The sequence below is a fragment of the Eptatretus burgeri genome, chromosome 7 (assembly GCF_056783735.1).
Source record: "Eptatretus burgeri isolate ZD-2024b chromosome 7, Ebu_testis_v1, whole genome shotgun sequence".
Taxonomy (NCBI): domain Eukaryota; kingdom Metazoa; phylum Chordata; class Myxini; order Myxiniformes; family Myxinidae; genus Eptatretus; species Eptatretus burgeri.
In genome coordinates, this window is record NC_140967.1 from 91,256,318 (window position 1) to 91,269,259 (window position 12,942).

Below are 12,942 nucleotides of genomic sequence, written 5' to 3' on the forward strand. Positions count from 1 at the left end.
GGAATCGAGATGTGCAAATTCTAGGATCAGGGGACATTCATGCCCCTTTTCCTCCGTCCAATGGGCGAGCGTGGCTCCACCCCCGAGCTCATCCTGATCTGGAAATTTGCATATGGGTTCTCCTGCCGGCCTATAAAAGGCCGAGCAGAAAAGCAGAGTGTGTGGCAGAAAAGCGAAGAGAGTTTTGGGGCAGAGAGAAAGAAGAGTTGTTGTTGCGAGGCAGTCAAGTCGGGTTGGAGCGCGGAGTGGAGTCGGGAGGCGAGGGCGTCCAGGTGGTTTTCTGCAGTCTGCTGAGGAGAATTGGGGGAAGAGTCCGAGGAGCTCGGGTCCTAGGCAAGGAAGACGGCGGTCTGCGACGAGGTCGCGGTGGAATCGCTCGTCATGGGACCCAAGCAAGCCAGCTATACTCTTTCCCCAGAGCATCAACAATTCCCCCTTTCCCCCGCACTGAGATAGTGCGAAAAGGGGGCCCCGTTCCCACCCCACTCCAAGCGGTGCCAACGAAACCCGCGAAGGAGCACGAAGTCAGGGCACCGCCGCGCTGCCACATTTGCGGCTCATCACGAAGACGCGGGTAGGACCCACCCGGTCTCGCGGACCTGACCGCTCCTTCAGGTCCCGCGCAAATATTGGCCTACAGGCCCCGTCTGCCCCCTTGTCCTTGAGGGTGGCCTTTTCTTTTGCTTTTGAGTAAATGTGTTGTTGGCGCCGTCTGTAAAGTAAAACTATGTAAGTGTTGCCGTGTGTACGCGTAGTCGGTTGTAGATCTGCATTGTTGTTTTTGTTTTAGTTGCTTTATATGTGCATTCTGATGACTGTTTGACTATATGTGTGCTCTCCGTGTGCCGCGGAATAAATGTGCATTATGTTGAACTGTTTTCCAGTTTCGCTTCGTCTTTTCTTTAATTGAATCTCCATCTTGCTTCACGTAACGGGTTCGTCGTGGGCTTAATACGCCCGATAATTAATCGGAACCGTCGAGGCCGACGATAACACCGCTCGGTTATCCCGATAGCACGGAACGGATCGCTTAAGTGGCCCGTGTCCGGAGTCGACCCGCGGCGAGGTGCGATCGCCCGGTCCACTATCCGCGTGGGTACTTAGGTAGGTCGAGTTTGGCGAACAACCCTATCCCACGTGGGTGGCCAATTGGCACAATCGTGGTGAGGCCGAAAGGCCCACACGTGACTAGCTCCCGGCATTAGTCCGAGAGGGTCACGACAGAATTGTCCGTCCGGCGGGCGACGTGCCGCGATTCGAGTCACGTGGCCGTTCGCACGCCGGCGGGCGCGAATTCGCAACAATATGTACAAATGATGCGTAACTTCAGTGAGTATACAGGAGCAGGTAGCTGCAAGAACCAGCTTCTGACGTTACAGTACACTAATATGTTTGGCTTGTTGACTTTAATCTAAAATGTGAAAATAAACTGCAACAGTGAGCAAAAAGAAAAACATTCTTTGATTTACAAATGATGTGTGTGGCAGCTGGAGGGGAGGGAGGAGGTGAGAACTGAGTGGTGATGTTAGGGTTACAGTTTGCTGAAGGGAATGTGAGGGGGGGTGGGGGAATAGTGAGTAGGGGTGATGGGGGTGCTCTATATGAACCATCCATACATCGTATTATAGCAAGGACACACATGCATCCGATGATAACATTTAAGAGTGTGGGAAAGCATAACTTAAAATTATTTACTTCGTGGATCATGACGTATTTATTTAATTGTTCACCATGTGGAGAATCGTTAACACTTCAAAAATTCTCCAATTTAGACCCAGATGCAGAAATAATTTGTTTAAGCACGAGTTTCAATAGTCAAATATTATATCAATTGTGCAAAATCTGTATGATAATACGATTACAGTACATATGTACATCTCACCTCCAAAGGTTTACATGCAGCACTAACTTTTTTTTTTGTATACTTTGTTGAGGCTTAGGCCTAACACACAAAACTAAGAACTTTTTTGGTATACTAAGACCAATTACTGCACCGCAGTCCCAAGAAGAAAGCCAGACATAATAACACACACACACACACACACACACACACACACACACACACACACACACACACACACACACACACACACACACACACACACACACACACACACACACACACACACACACACACACACACACACACTTTGAACTGGTAAGTACAGTACTTACAAAATCTATTTTATTTGAAGTTACAACCTTAACTTATATGCAATTTACTGATTTTCCAACTGCCTGGATAATCAGCTGGGCACCGTTCTTCATCGAGGTTTCGATCCTTTCAGCCCAGAACCTCTCCAAACGGTGGATCCACAACCACGGTCGCAGGTCCACATTAGTAGATTACTCAACATCAATGGACCTACAACCCAAAGTTGTGTCCAGACAGTCGGTCAACACAGCGATGCAATATCCTTCCACAAACTTATTTAATTATTACTTTTCTCTAAAGTATCACCACATCTGACGAACTTTAATCATACATCACTTTATATGATAATAAATTAAGCGATAAACACTTTACCTTGCAGACATGTCCATTAACACAGCACCTCCATCTAACAATGGACTCAAACTGTCATTCAAATATTCAAACTCATTATCAACCGATTTTAACATGCTGCACTCATATCTTTGCAACCACCAATAAATTATATTGTTATGAATTTCGGCCCATCCGGCGTGCGATCGGCCACGTAACTCGAATCGCGTCGCCCACCGGAATGGACAATTCAGTCCTGACCCTCTCGGAACAACGCCGGGAGCTAGTCACGGATGGGGGTTTAACCTCATCACAACTCAGTCTGCAATCTACCCGCGCGAAATAGGGTCCGATCGCCAAATGGTCGATTTACCAAAGTACCCGCGCGGGTAGCGTACCGAGGAGTTGTACCACGCCGCAGGTCGACTTCGGACACAAACCGCTTAAGCGGCTCGTTCTGTGCTGCAGGGATAACTGAGCGGAGTTATCGTTGACCTCGACGGTTCAGATTGCTTACCGGGTGTTTTAAACCCACTATCAATCCCTTACGTGATGCAAGATGGAGATTCAACAAAGGAAAGGACGAAGCGAAACGGGAAAAAGTTTGACAAGCAAGCACTTTTATTTCACACACATAACACACGCACGTAAGGCAGTAATGCAATGTGCAGCAAAAGCAAAATGCAACAAAAGCAAAAGCACTACTACCGACTATAATTATAATTTACAATACTTAAACAATTATACTTGTCGGGACTCGGCGCCACATCATTCATTCAAAATAAACAGGAAAGAACTCTCCATAGGCAGGGAGGTAGACGAGGTCCGTGGACCAAATGTGCGCGGAACCTGGAGGAGCGGCCAGGTCCACGAGACCGAAAAGGTCTTACCCGCATCCTCGTGACGCAATGGCGGGCAAGCCGCAATATCAGCGCAGCTGCGCCCCAACTCCATGCCCCTGGCGTGGTCGGTGAGCCCTCTCCGGCGTGCTCCGCGCAAGCACGGTTTGGTCGGCACCACGGTTAGGGTGGGGAATGAACGGGGCCACCGGCACTATCTCAGCGCGGATGGGGGGGGGGAATTGTTGATGTTCAGGGTCGAGCGAGGGGAATGGCTGGCTGGCTTGGTCGCTTGTGGAAGCGAAGCTGGCTCGAGTCCAGCGACGAGACGAGCCCAGCGACGAGACGACACCAACCACGGGAAAAGCGACCCCCACACGACGAGTTCCACACAGACTCGAGTCTTTTATAGACCGGGGGAGGAGCCTGTATGCAGATTTTAGGATCAAAACGCGATTGGAGGTGGGGCCACGCCACCCTCTGTTCAGCCATTGGTGTGGCAAAAAGGGGCGTGAGCCTCTTTTGATCCGAATTCCTTCCTGAGAGGAATTCACATCCATCGCGCTTGGAGGCGAGGCCACACCGCCCGACGCTCGCCCATTGGACGGAGGAAAAGGGGCGTGAACCTCCCCTGATCCGAATTTCTCTTCCGTAAGGAATCCACATTCATCGCGCTTGGAGGCGGGGCCACACCGCCCAACGCTCGACCATTGGATGGAGGAAAAGGGGTGTGAACCTCCCCTGATCCGAATTTCTCTTCCGTAAGGAATCCACATTCATTGCGCTTGGAGGCGGGGCCACACCGCCCAACGCTCACCCATTGGACGGAGGAAAAGGGGCGTGAACCTCCCCTGATCCGAATTTCTCTCCTGTAAAGGCATCCATTGCACTCACAGCTTGCTGCGTTCGGCAGCAATCACCGAACGGCTTCGGACAGGATGACGTTCGGTGTTGACTGGTGGTGGGGTCGATGGTTGTGGAAGGAGAAAGGCGAAGGTGGTGGGGGGGGTTGCTGTGGTGGTTTGGTGGTTGGCGGGCGTCGTTTGGGAATGGCGGTGAAGCGATGTTTGCGGGATGGAGTTGTGGAGGTAAAGAGGCGAAGGTGGTGGTGTTTGAGTTGTTGGCGGCTTAATGGTCCAAAATAACGAGAGAGAAAGAAAAATGGCTGACTCAAAGCGTCGCAGCCTGGATGAATCACATATTCCCTCTAAACAACAGGTGTGGGCTAACTACACATGAACTTATCGATATATCTCACCTGAGGACTCTTTATGGTGTGTTGCGAATTTCCACAGCCATAACAATATTAATGCTTATTTATAATGTATTTTATAAGTAATATTGATTTATTGTATTTTCATCTAAATGCCTCCAATATATATATATATATATATATATATATATATATATATATATATATATATATATATATATATATATATATATATATATATATATATATATATATATATATACATATTTAATCAATATTAATTAAAGAATTTACCTCACTAAAATAATTCATTATTATTATATCAAATTCAATGCAATATGAACTTGTTTACACAAAAATCAACCAAATTTAAATAATAGGTGATGATGGAGTCCAAGAAATTCTCACAAGACCTGATCAAACAATCAGCCAAATATCCTCTGTTTAACATGATGGAAAAAAACCTCAGCATGTTCCACAAAATCATCCTTTACTGAACAAATTCTTTCAAATCTAAGTATCTGAGATGAAAAGACATTGTAACCCATTTTAATTGGGACATTGCTATCTGGAAAGGTAAACAAGACCACAAGGGAAACTAAAATCATCAACTTTATGATATACACCTGTACTAAAACCATTCTGTCCAAGTCTAACCAATACATCCAGATATGCAGCAACTGCACAATCATTACCACTCCTGTTTACATTCAGACTATCTGGATAAATCTTGTGAAGCTGCCTTTCAAAAAAATTATAGTTAACCACACAAATATCATCTATATACCAACATGTATAAGATAATATTTTAGATAATCGTAATTTTTTTATCCATCAGTTTTTGCATGAATGAAAATTCACAGAAAATTGGAAAAAATGTCTGCTCGTAGGTGGCTGAAATTCCCACCCATGGGAATACCCTTAACCTGTTGGAACATTATCTCACAAAAAGACACAAAAGTATTAAGTTAAATTTAAATTGACAGCATCTGCTTATCAAAACAATGAAAACTTGAGTATTACTTTTTAGAAAAGAATGCTCTATCAAACCTGACACATAAAAACTCATTAAGAGTTAAAAAAAAACCTTGTCATTTATTTTGAAGAGAGAATCCCTCATGAGTGCTAAATCCAAATTTGTATATAAAGCTGGAAAATCAAAAACTTCAACTCACCTGATATTGAGGCATCTAATTCTCTCCAAGGACTCCAAGGAAGAATTAATGCTCCAGAAATGTGATAAAGGGAGCAGGAGACAAGAGGGGACGAGAGAAGGTAGCACAAAACAGGAGAGAACACGGACATCAGGAGATCTGTGGAAGAGAGAGGGATGGGGTGGGGTACACAGGATAAACAAGATGGACACTGCAGTGACTTTCACGAAGGAAAACGGGGAATTTGAAGGAGGTTGGTTTGGGGTGGATTAACTGGGGTGGAAAAGATCATGGTTTTGAATGGGGTAATATATGCGATAGTTTTGAACAGCTCCTTTTAAGACCTGGAGGTAAGAGTGGGATTGAAGAGAGTGTGGGAGTTTGTTCCAGAGGCAGGAAAATAGGAATGAAAGAGTGAATGTGAGCAGTGGTTCTTGATTTTGGCAGTTTCACCAGAAGAAAATTTATTTTCAAAAATTCTGAGGATGATTTCATGTGAGAGGCAGTAGAAATGGCAGACTAGTTTATAAGTTTGAAGGCTACTTGAAGCCCCTGCCAGTTGCCCTGAGTGAAATGCCAGACTCTTTGGTGCTGTGGTGGCTCTCTGAGAACGGCCAGAGATGTCCACCAACAATCACATGGTCAGATGAACTGCTTGGAGCAGAAGAAAAAAACAGCAGACATTTGCAGAGAAATTAGTCATAACCAAACCCAGAAGAGATGATGTGGCATTGACTGAGATTCGGATCGGAAAGTTGACAGATTGTGTCAGTCCCAAAGAGTCACAGAAGCCCTTTGCTGAAATGCCATGATAGATGAGAGAGGTACCCACACCGAGCCAACTGGCATGATGGCAATTGAAATCACCACATATGAGGAAGAGAGAGTTGGGATGAGTGGATAGTCATTGGTTCATGTTGTCAGTGAGCAAGATGTAAATGGAGTCATCACTGTTTGGTGGACGATACAACACACAAGTAAACAAGATGTGGGAGTGGAGGGGAAGCCGTAGCCAGAGGTATTCCTGGGGGTGTGGGGGAGTGAGGGCACTGCACGTGAGGAATAGTTCTTGATAAAGAGAGCAACTCCGCCACCAGGACGAGGCTCAGGTTTATCATACCGGAGGAGGCAGTGACCAGGGATAGAAATTAAGGAGTCAGAGACGTCTTGAAGGAGGAAAGCTTCTGTTCAGCAGATTATGGTCTGGTTTGTCAGTGGCAAGCTGTATGGAGTGATCCGTCAAGTGAGAGGGAAGTCCCCAGATGTTTGAAGTCCACACCATTAGGGGAGCGGGAGTGAAGGCATTTGGTTAAAGAGAGGGCAGGGGAACGGAGTGAAGACGAGGGAGGGGAGGCAGAGATAGGGCGAGCTGTTGGCAGTGTGTAGGATGTAGGGAGAGCTGTTGATGTGTGTTGGAGATTGCAGAAGAGTGAGGGGAGAGGGCAGGATGAGGGGAAGGAGGACAAAATGTTAGGTGGTGATGGGATGATGCACAGGGAGAGTCATATGAGAGGGGGCAGAGGAAAGCAGCAGATTGGAGGAGGTAGAGGAATGAGTTGGAAGAGAGAGGGTAGGAGAAGGTGCCAGCTTTGTGGATCTGACGGGGGGTGACTTTGAAAAGGGGGGGGGGTAAGTGGGAGATTTGAAGGTGAGGGGGAGATTTGAGGGAGAAGGGTGAGAGCGATATTTGAGGGGGAAGAGAGTGAAGCTTGTTTGAGGAGGGAAGGGGCAGCTGATTTGAGAGGGAGGGGTGAGATGGAAGCTATGAGAGAATGCACGGCCATGGGGTAGGAGGGAGAGGGTGGGGAGAGGGGAAGGATGAGGCTGTGTAGTGGTATGGTGAAGATGGGAACGGGCAGGGGGAGGAACAAGATTTGAGCGGATGGGAGGATGGGTGATGAGAGGAAAGCAAGAGCACGAGGGAGATGTTGAGGTGTGCACTGACTTGAGAGAGTGAGATAAAGTGCTCATTCAGTCTACACCCCCTTTCAAAACTTTCATCTTTTGTTACCTGAAAGCCTGGAATGAAATTGCATTTAATCAGACTTTTTACACCTTTATTGACATGTCACCCACAACTTCCAAGTGAAAATAAAATTCCACAAATTTCAGAAAATTAATTAAAAATTCAAAACTAGAATATCTTGGTTGGATAAGTGTCCACCCCCCTTATAAGAGCAATTGTAAATTTGCTCCACCTGTGCAATTGTAAAATTTGCTCCACCTCCAAAATCACACACCAAGTTAATTGCCCTCTGCCTGTGTTAAATTGTAATGATTCTGATTATTTTAGAATAAAATCAGCTGTTCCTGTAATTTTTCTCCACTGGGTAGTGCATTTCACATCATAGACTCAACCATGAGCACCAAGGAGCTTTCAAAAGACCTCCATGATAAAGTTGTGGAAAGGCACAAATCAGGGGATGGCTATAAATATATTTCCAAGGCTTTGAATATCCCTTGGATCACAGTCACGACCATCATTAAGAAGTGGAAAGCATATGTTACCACGAAGAGCTTGCCAAGATGAGGCCGTCCTTCAAAATTGGATGATCAGGCAAGGAGGAGACTGATCACCAAGAGGACAATGGCAACTTTGAAAGAGCTGCAGGCCTTTATGGCAAAGACTGGTCACTGTGTGCATGTGACAACAACATCCAAAGCACTCCACAAGTCTGGCCTGTATGGTGGGGTGGCAAGAAGGAATTCATTACTCAAAAAAGCTCACCTTGAGTCACGTTTGAGGTATGCAAAAACACGGGAGATTATGAAGCCACGTGGCAAAAAGTTTTCTGGTCTGACGAAACCAAGATGGATTTTTTTTTGACCTAAATGCAAAACGTTACATAGGTGCAAACCCAACACAACACATCACCCAAAGAACACCATCCCTACTGTTAAGAGTGCTGGTGGCTGTGGTATAGCCTGCGGGCCTGCGGGGCAGGGCATGATGATGGGGGGAGTGGTCGTCGTGAGCATCGTGTCTGCCAGGGATATAAGGAGTGCGCGCCGCCTGAGGCGTCGTAGTGATGCCGTAGTCGCCACGGCTTGTGAGTGTACTGAGTACGTAATAAAGGAGAGCCGCGGTCAAAGTACGCCCGCGCTCGTACAACACAGCCCAGCTCGACTGTTCCCCCGCTCGTGTCTGCCTGCTAAGCATCTCTACCACGACACTACAGTTGGCTGACGAGGATCTTCGGATCGGCGTGTGCAGGGAGGTGGCTGGGTTCGGAGTGGCAGCGAGTAACTCAGCGCACCTCGCGCGGTTCGAGGTTCCGGAGGAGTACGCATCGCGAAGAGCGTGTCGCAGGTTCGCTCGCCGCGCGCACAGGCTCCGGAGCCAGGAGGCTCGCCAGCGCGGCCAGATCAGGCATGACAGGAAGTCGGGGCACGGCGCGCGGACGCGTGCCCGCCTTCGTCGGAGTCGACTTCGGCCACGTCGAGTGGGCAACGGCCGCGCTCAGTGTTCGTTTTATTGAGGCACGACAAATCGGGGGAATGATTTCTGCAAGGCCACGGCTAAAGAACGAGGACACGCACTTCGGCACGGGCGCGGCGTTGGACGTCGCGCAGGCTCTGAGGAATGTCCGGGGTCTCGATGGTCGGTGCGCAGCAGATGATCCGGAGGTCAGCGCGGTGTGCCAGGCGCGCACGGCCGCGCGCACGGTCTGCGACACGGGTCGTGGGCGAGCGTTGCAATGCAATCACTCGGACGGCGGTCTGAGCACTCGAGAACGTCTACGGTGTGTGTGCCGAGTGTCATCGCCCATCATTACAGTCATAGATGGCAGTGTGCGAAGCGGTCCTCCCGTCCCGGGTCAAGACCTGCTGCCGGTATGGTGTTCGGTGCATGGCGTGCACGGTAACGCCCCGGGTCGAGTTTTGCAGCCTGGGCACGGAGATTCCAGCGACCCGGAGCGGGAGATGCTGCCGGTGTTAGACCTGCTTCCAATTGATCCGGAGGTGACAAGATCAGTGGCAGGGGAGGTTGAGGTGACCGGGGCACGGATGCTGCCCATGTTGAGCCTGGTTTCAGTTGGTCCGATAGTGACAGGGCCGATGCCAGGGGAGGTCGGAGTGAGCGGGACACTGATCGGGTGTCGAGTTGAGTCCACTCGTGCTGCCCTCGCATCGCGCACGTACACCGGTGAAGCGATTGCGCCGCTTGCGGCGCCCGACGTCTCGGTGCTCTACCGGGGTCGAAGCGCCCTACTCACGGTGTTGGTGGTGCGAGGGGAGGGGCCCGTCCTTTTGGGTCGGGACTGGCTGGCGCACCTCGGGCTGGATCTCCAGTTCGTACCTCCAGGTGTGCCGGTGCTCTCTTCGATGCTTTCGTCGAGACCCGAGGGCGAGGTTCTGGCGGCGGGAGCCGCATCGATGCAACGGGAGCGGCCGTTCGTTGCTGCCTGCAACGGTGATGTGCGGTACGGAAGCAGCGGGAGCCGTGCCAGCTCTCGCGATGAGCTCTTGCGCGTCGGCTGCGTTCATGGTGCGTGGTGCGCCTGTGTTGTTCGGGCAGCTTCAACGGGTTGCGGTGAGCCCGTGGCGTTAAAGGAAGTTGCGAGTCGCAACATCGAGTCGACAACCAAGAGACGGACTCGTGATGTGGGTTATGGGTTGCTGTTCATTGCATATTTGTTTTTCCTTGCTCTAGTGATGCGGTTTAACGTTGTTGAAATAAATGCCAACAGTTCCTGTGTGAGAGTGGGTTTGGCGGAGATCAATCGATGGGTTTTGCAGTATGGTCAATGTGATGTGGAGGCTTTGGGAGCAGGGGTGGCAAATAAAGAGGTTTTATTAGCCTCCAGTTGCCCCGGGCCACGGGTAGTTGCTTCGTCATGTGCAGGGATTTTGTCGAAAGAACGCGCTGTACGGAAAAATGAGTTTGCAATGGTTCCAATGATGTTCCTATTGATTTATGACGAGCCTATGGTTAAAGTGTGGTTTGAATGGGGTTGCTACCGTCTAACTGCCGTGTGGGTCTCGGAGATCGACTCGGAGCCAGGGCTGATGCGCTGTTTAGCATTACCCCCACCTCTGGTTTCTGGCAAGGTCAGACGGGCCTGGTGCCTGGGGCGCAGCTCTCTGTTTTCGCTCAAGGCCGTTTGGACATGCGTTGGCATCTCAACTGATTGTGGTGCGTGGGTTGTTGTGGAGCATTGGTTGCATCCAGCCAGCGGCGCTATTCAGCGCCCCCACCCAAGGTCAATCGGGTCTGGTGCTGGCGCCACGGCTCCCAGACAGCGGGCTCCTGGCCTCGGAATGTTTATCTGCTTCAGGTCTGCCTGGGGGAAATGTGCCGCCTTGTGGGCCGGAGGCGTTTGATGGTGCCGGGGGAGGTTTGCTCGGGGGGGGTCTCCGCAACCTCGCCAAAGGCCATGTAAGCATGAGCCGCCTGGGGGCGTTTTTGCTGCGTAGTGCTGCTGTGCTTCTCGCCTTGCTGCTTCATATCGGTAGCGCGGTCAGAGTTTGGTAGATGCTTTGTGCAACTCAGTCTTCGGAGCCTGGCCGTTGCTGCTTCACTCGCTCGCATCCACACGTTATATGATGTGATGTGTTTTTATACTTCGCTGTTTTCTTTTTTGTACCTTGTCTGCTGTTATACCGTAGTACTTCGTGCTGCTTATGCTTATTATGATGGTGATCATTTAATAATCATAGTTTTAGGAGGGAGGAGTGTGGTATGGCCTGCGGGGCAGGGCATGATGATGGGGGGAGTGGTCGTCGTGAGCATCGTGTCTGCCAGGGATATAAGGAGTGTGCGCCGCCTGAGGCGTCGTAGTGATGCCGTAGTCGCCACGGCTTGTGAGTGTACTGAGTACGTAATAAAGGAGAGCCGCGGGCAAAGTACACCCGCGCTCGCGCTTGTACAACACAGCCCGGCTCGACTGTTCCCCCGCTCGTGTCTGCCTGCTAAGCATCTCTACCACGACACTACAGTGGCAGCATCATGTTATGGGGATGTTTCTCATCAGCAGGGACTGGGGTATTTGTTTGGAAAGGAGGGAAAATGGATGGAGCAAAATATAGAAAAATCGTTGAGGAAAACATGCTGCCATCTGCAAGAGAGCTGAAATTGGGACATTTCACCTTTTAGCACGACAACACTCCACTGCACACAGCCAAAGCTATAATGGAGTGGCTTTCAGACAAAAAGATGAATGTCCTTGAGTGTCCCAGTCAGAGCCCCGACCTAAATCCAATCGAAAATATGTGGCATGACTTGAAGATTGCTGTCCAGCAACACTCCCCACGCAACTTGACTGAGCTTGAATAGTTTTGGACAGAAGATTGAGCAAATATTGCCCAATCAAGGTGTGCAAAGTTGGTAAAGACCGATCCCAACAGACTCACAGCTGTAATTGCTGTCAAAGGTGCTTCCACCAAGTATTAATTCAGAGGGGTGGACACTTATCCAAACAAGATATTCTAGTTTTGTATTTTTAATTAACTTTCTGAAATTTGTAGAATTTGTTTTTCACTTCGAAATTGTGGGTTACGATGTGGAAAAAGTCTGATGTAATGCAATTTAATTCCAGGCTATAAGGCAATAAAAGGTGAAAATTTTGAAAGGGGGTGTAGACTTTCTCTTGGCACTGTACCTGTTAGGTTGGAACGGAGTCCACAGATGTTTGAAAACCAGGAGACATCAGAGGAGGAGCTGTTAGTTTTGTGGAGTACAGTGGAGAGATGCGTAGAGAGGCGGCAGGATGAGGGACAAGATGGGAAGGGTAAGGAGAGACCGCGAGGAGGTAATTTGAGGAGGTGGGGTAAATTGGCAGGAGAAAGGAGGTTTTGGAAGGAAGATGCTTTGAGGGAGAGGTGGGGGAGGGAGGTTTTGAGGTGTGGGGGGGGGGTAGGGGGAAAGTCGTGATGGAATGGGGGTAGAAGGGAGTAGGTGGAGGGGAAATGTCGTGGGATGCTGATAAGAGATAGGGTCGGTAGAATATGGGCAAGTAGAAGTTGAGGAGGGAACAGAAAGGGAAAGGTTTGATGTTGAATATGGACAAAAAGAGATCGATTGAAAATGAACAGCCATTGCAAACTGTGGTTTTTGAGATTTTCAAGTCAAAGATATGTTTGAGATCGTTAGGGGAGGGGGGGGGTGGCGAGTTAAGAGAATGTAGAAAGGAAGAGCTGTGAGAATTGGAATTTTCTCGAGACAGGATGCTTGAAGGATCGACTTGAATGCAGCCTTTTGAAAAGGAGTGAATTATAATCGAACATAACATTTAACATGGGAGAAAAAGG

The 12,942-nt window shown here is 49.0% G+C and overlaps 1 long non-coding RNA gene across 2 annotated transcripts in view; it reads left to right on the forward strand.

The window, feature by feature from the left end:
* Positions 1–12,942, forward strand: part of LOC147023786 (uncharacterized) — a 40,078-nt gene that overhangs the window by 16,694 nt on the left and 10,442 nt on the right. The gene's annotated exons all lie outside the window — the stretch shown is intronic.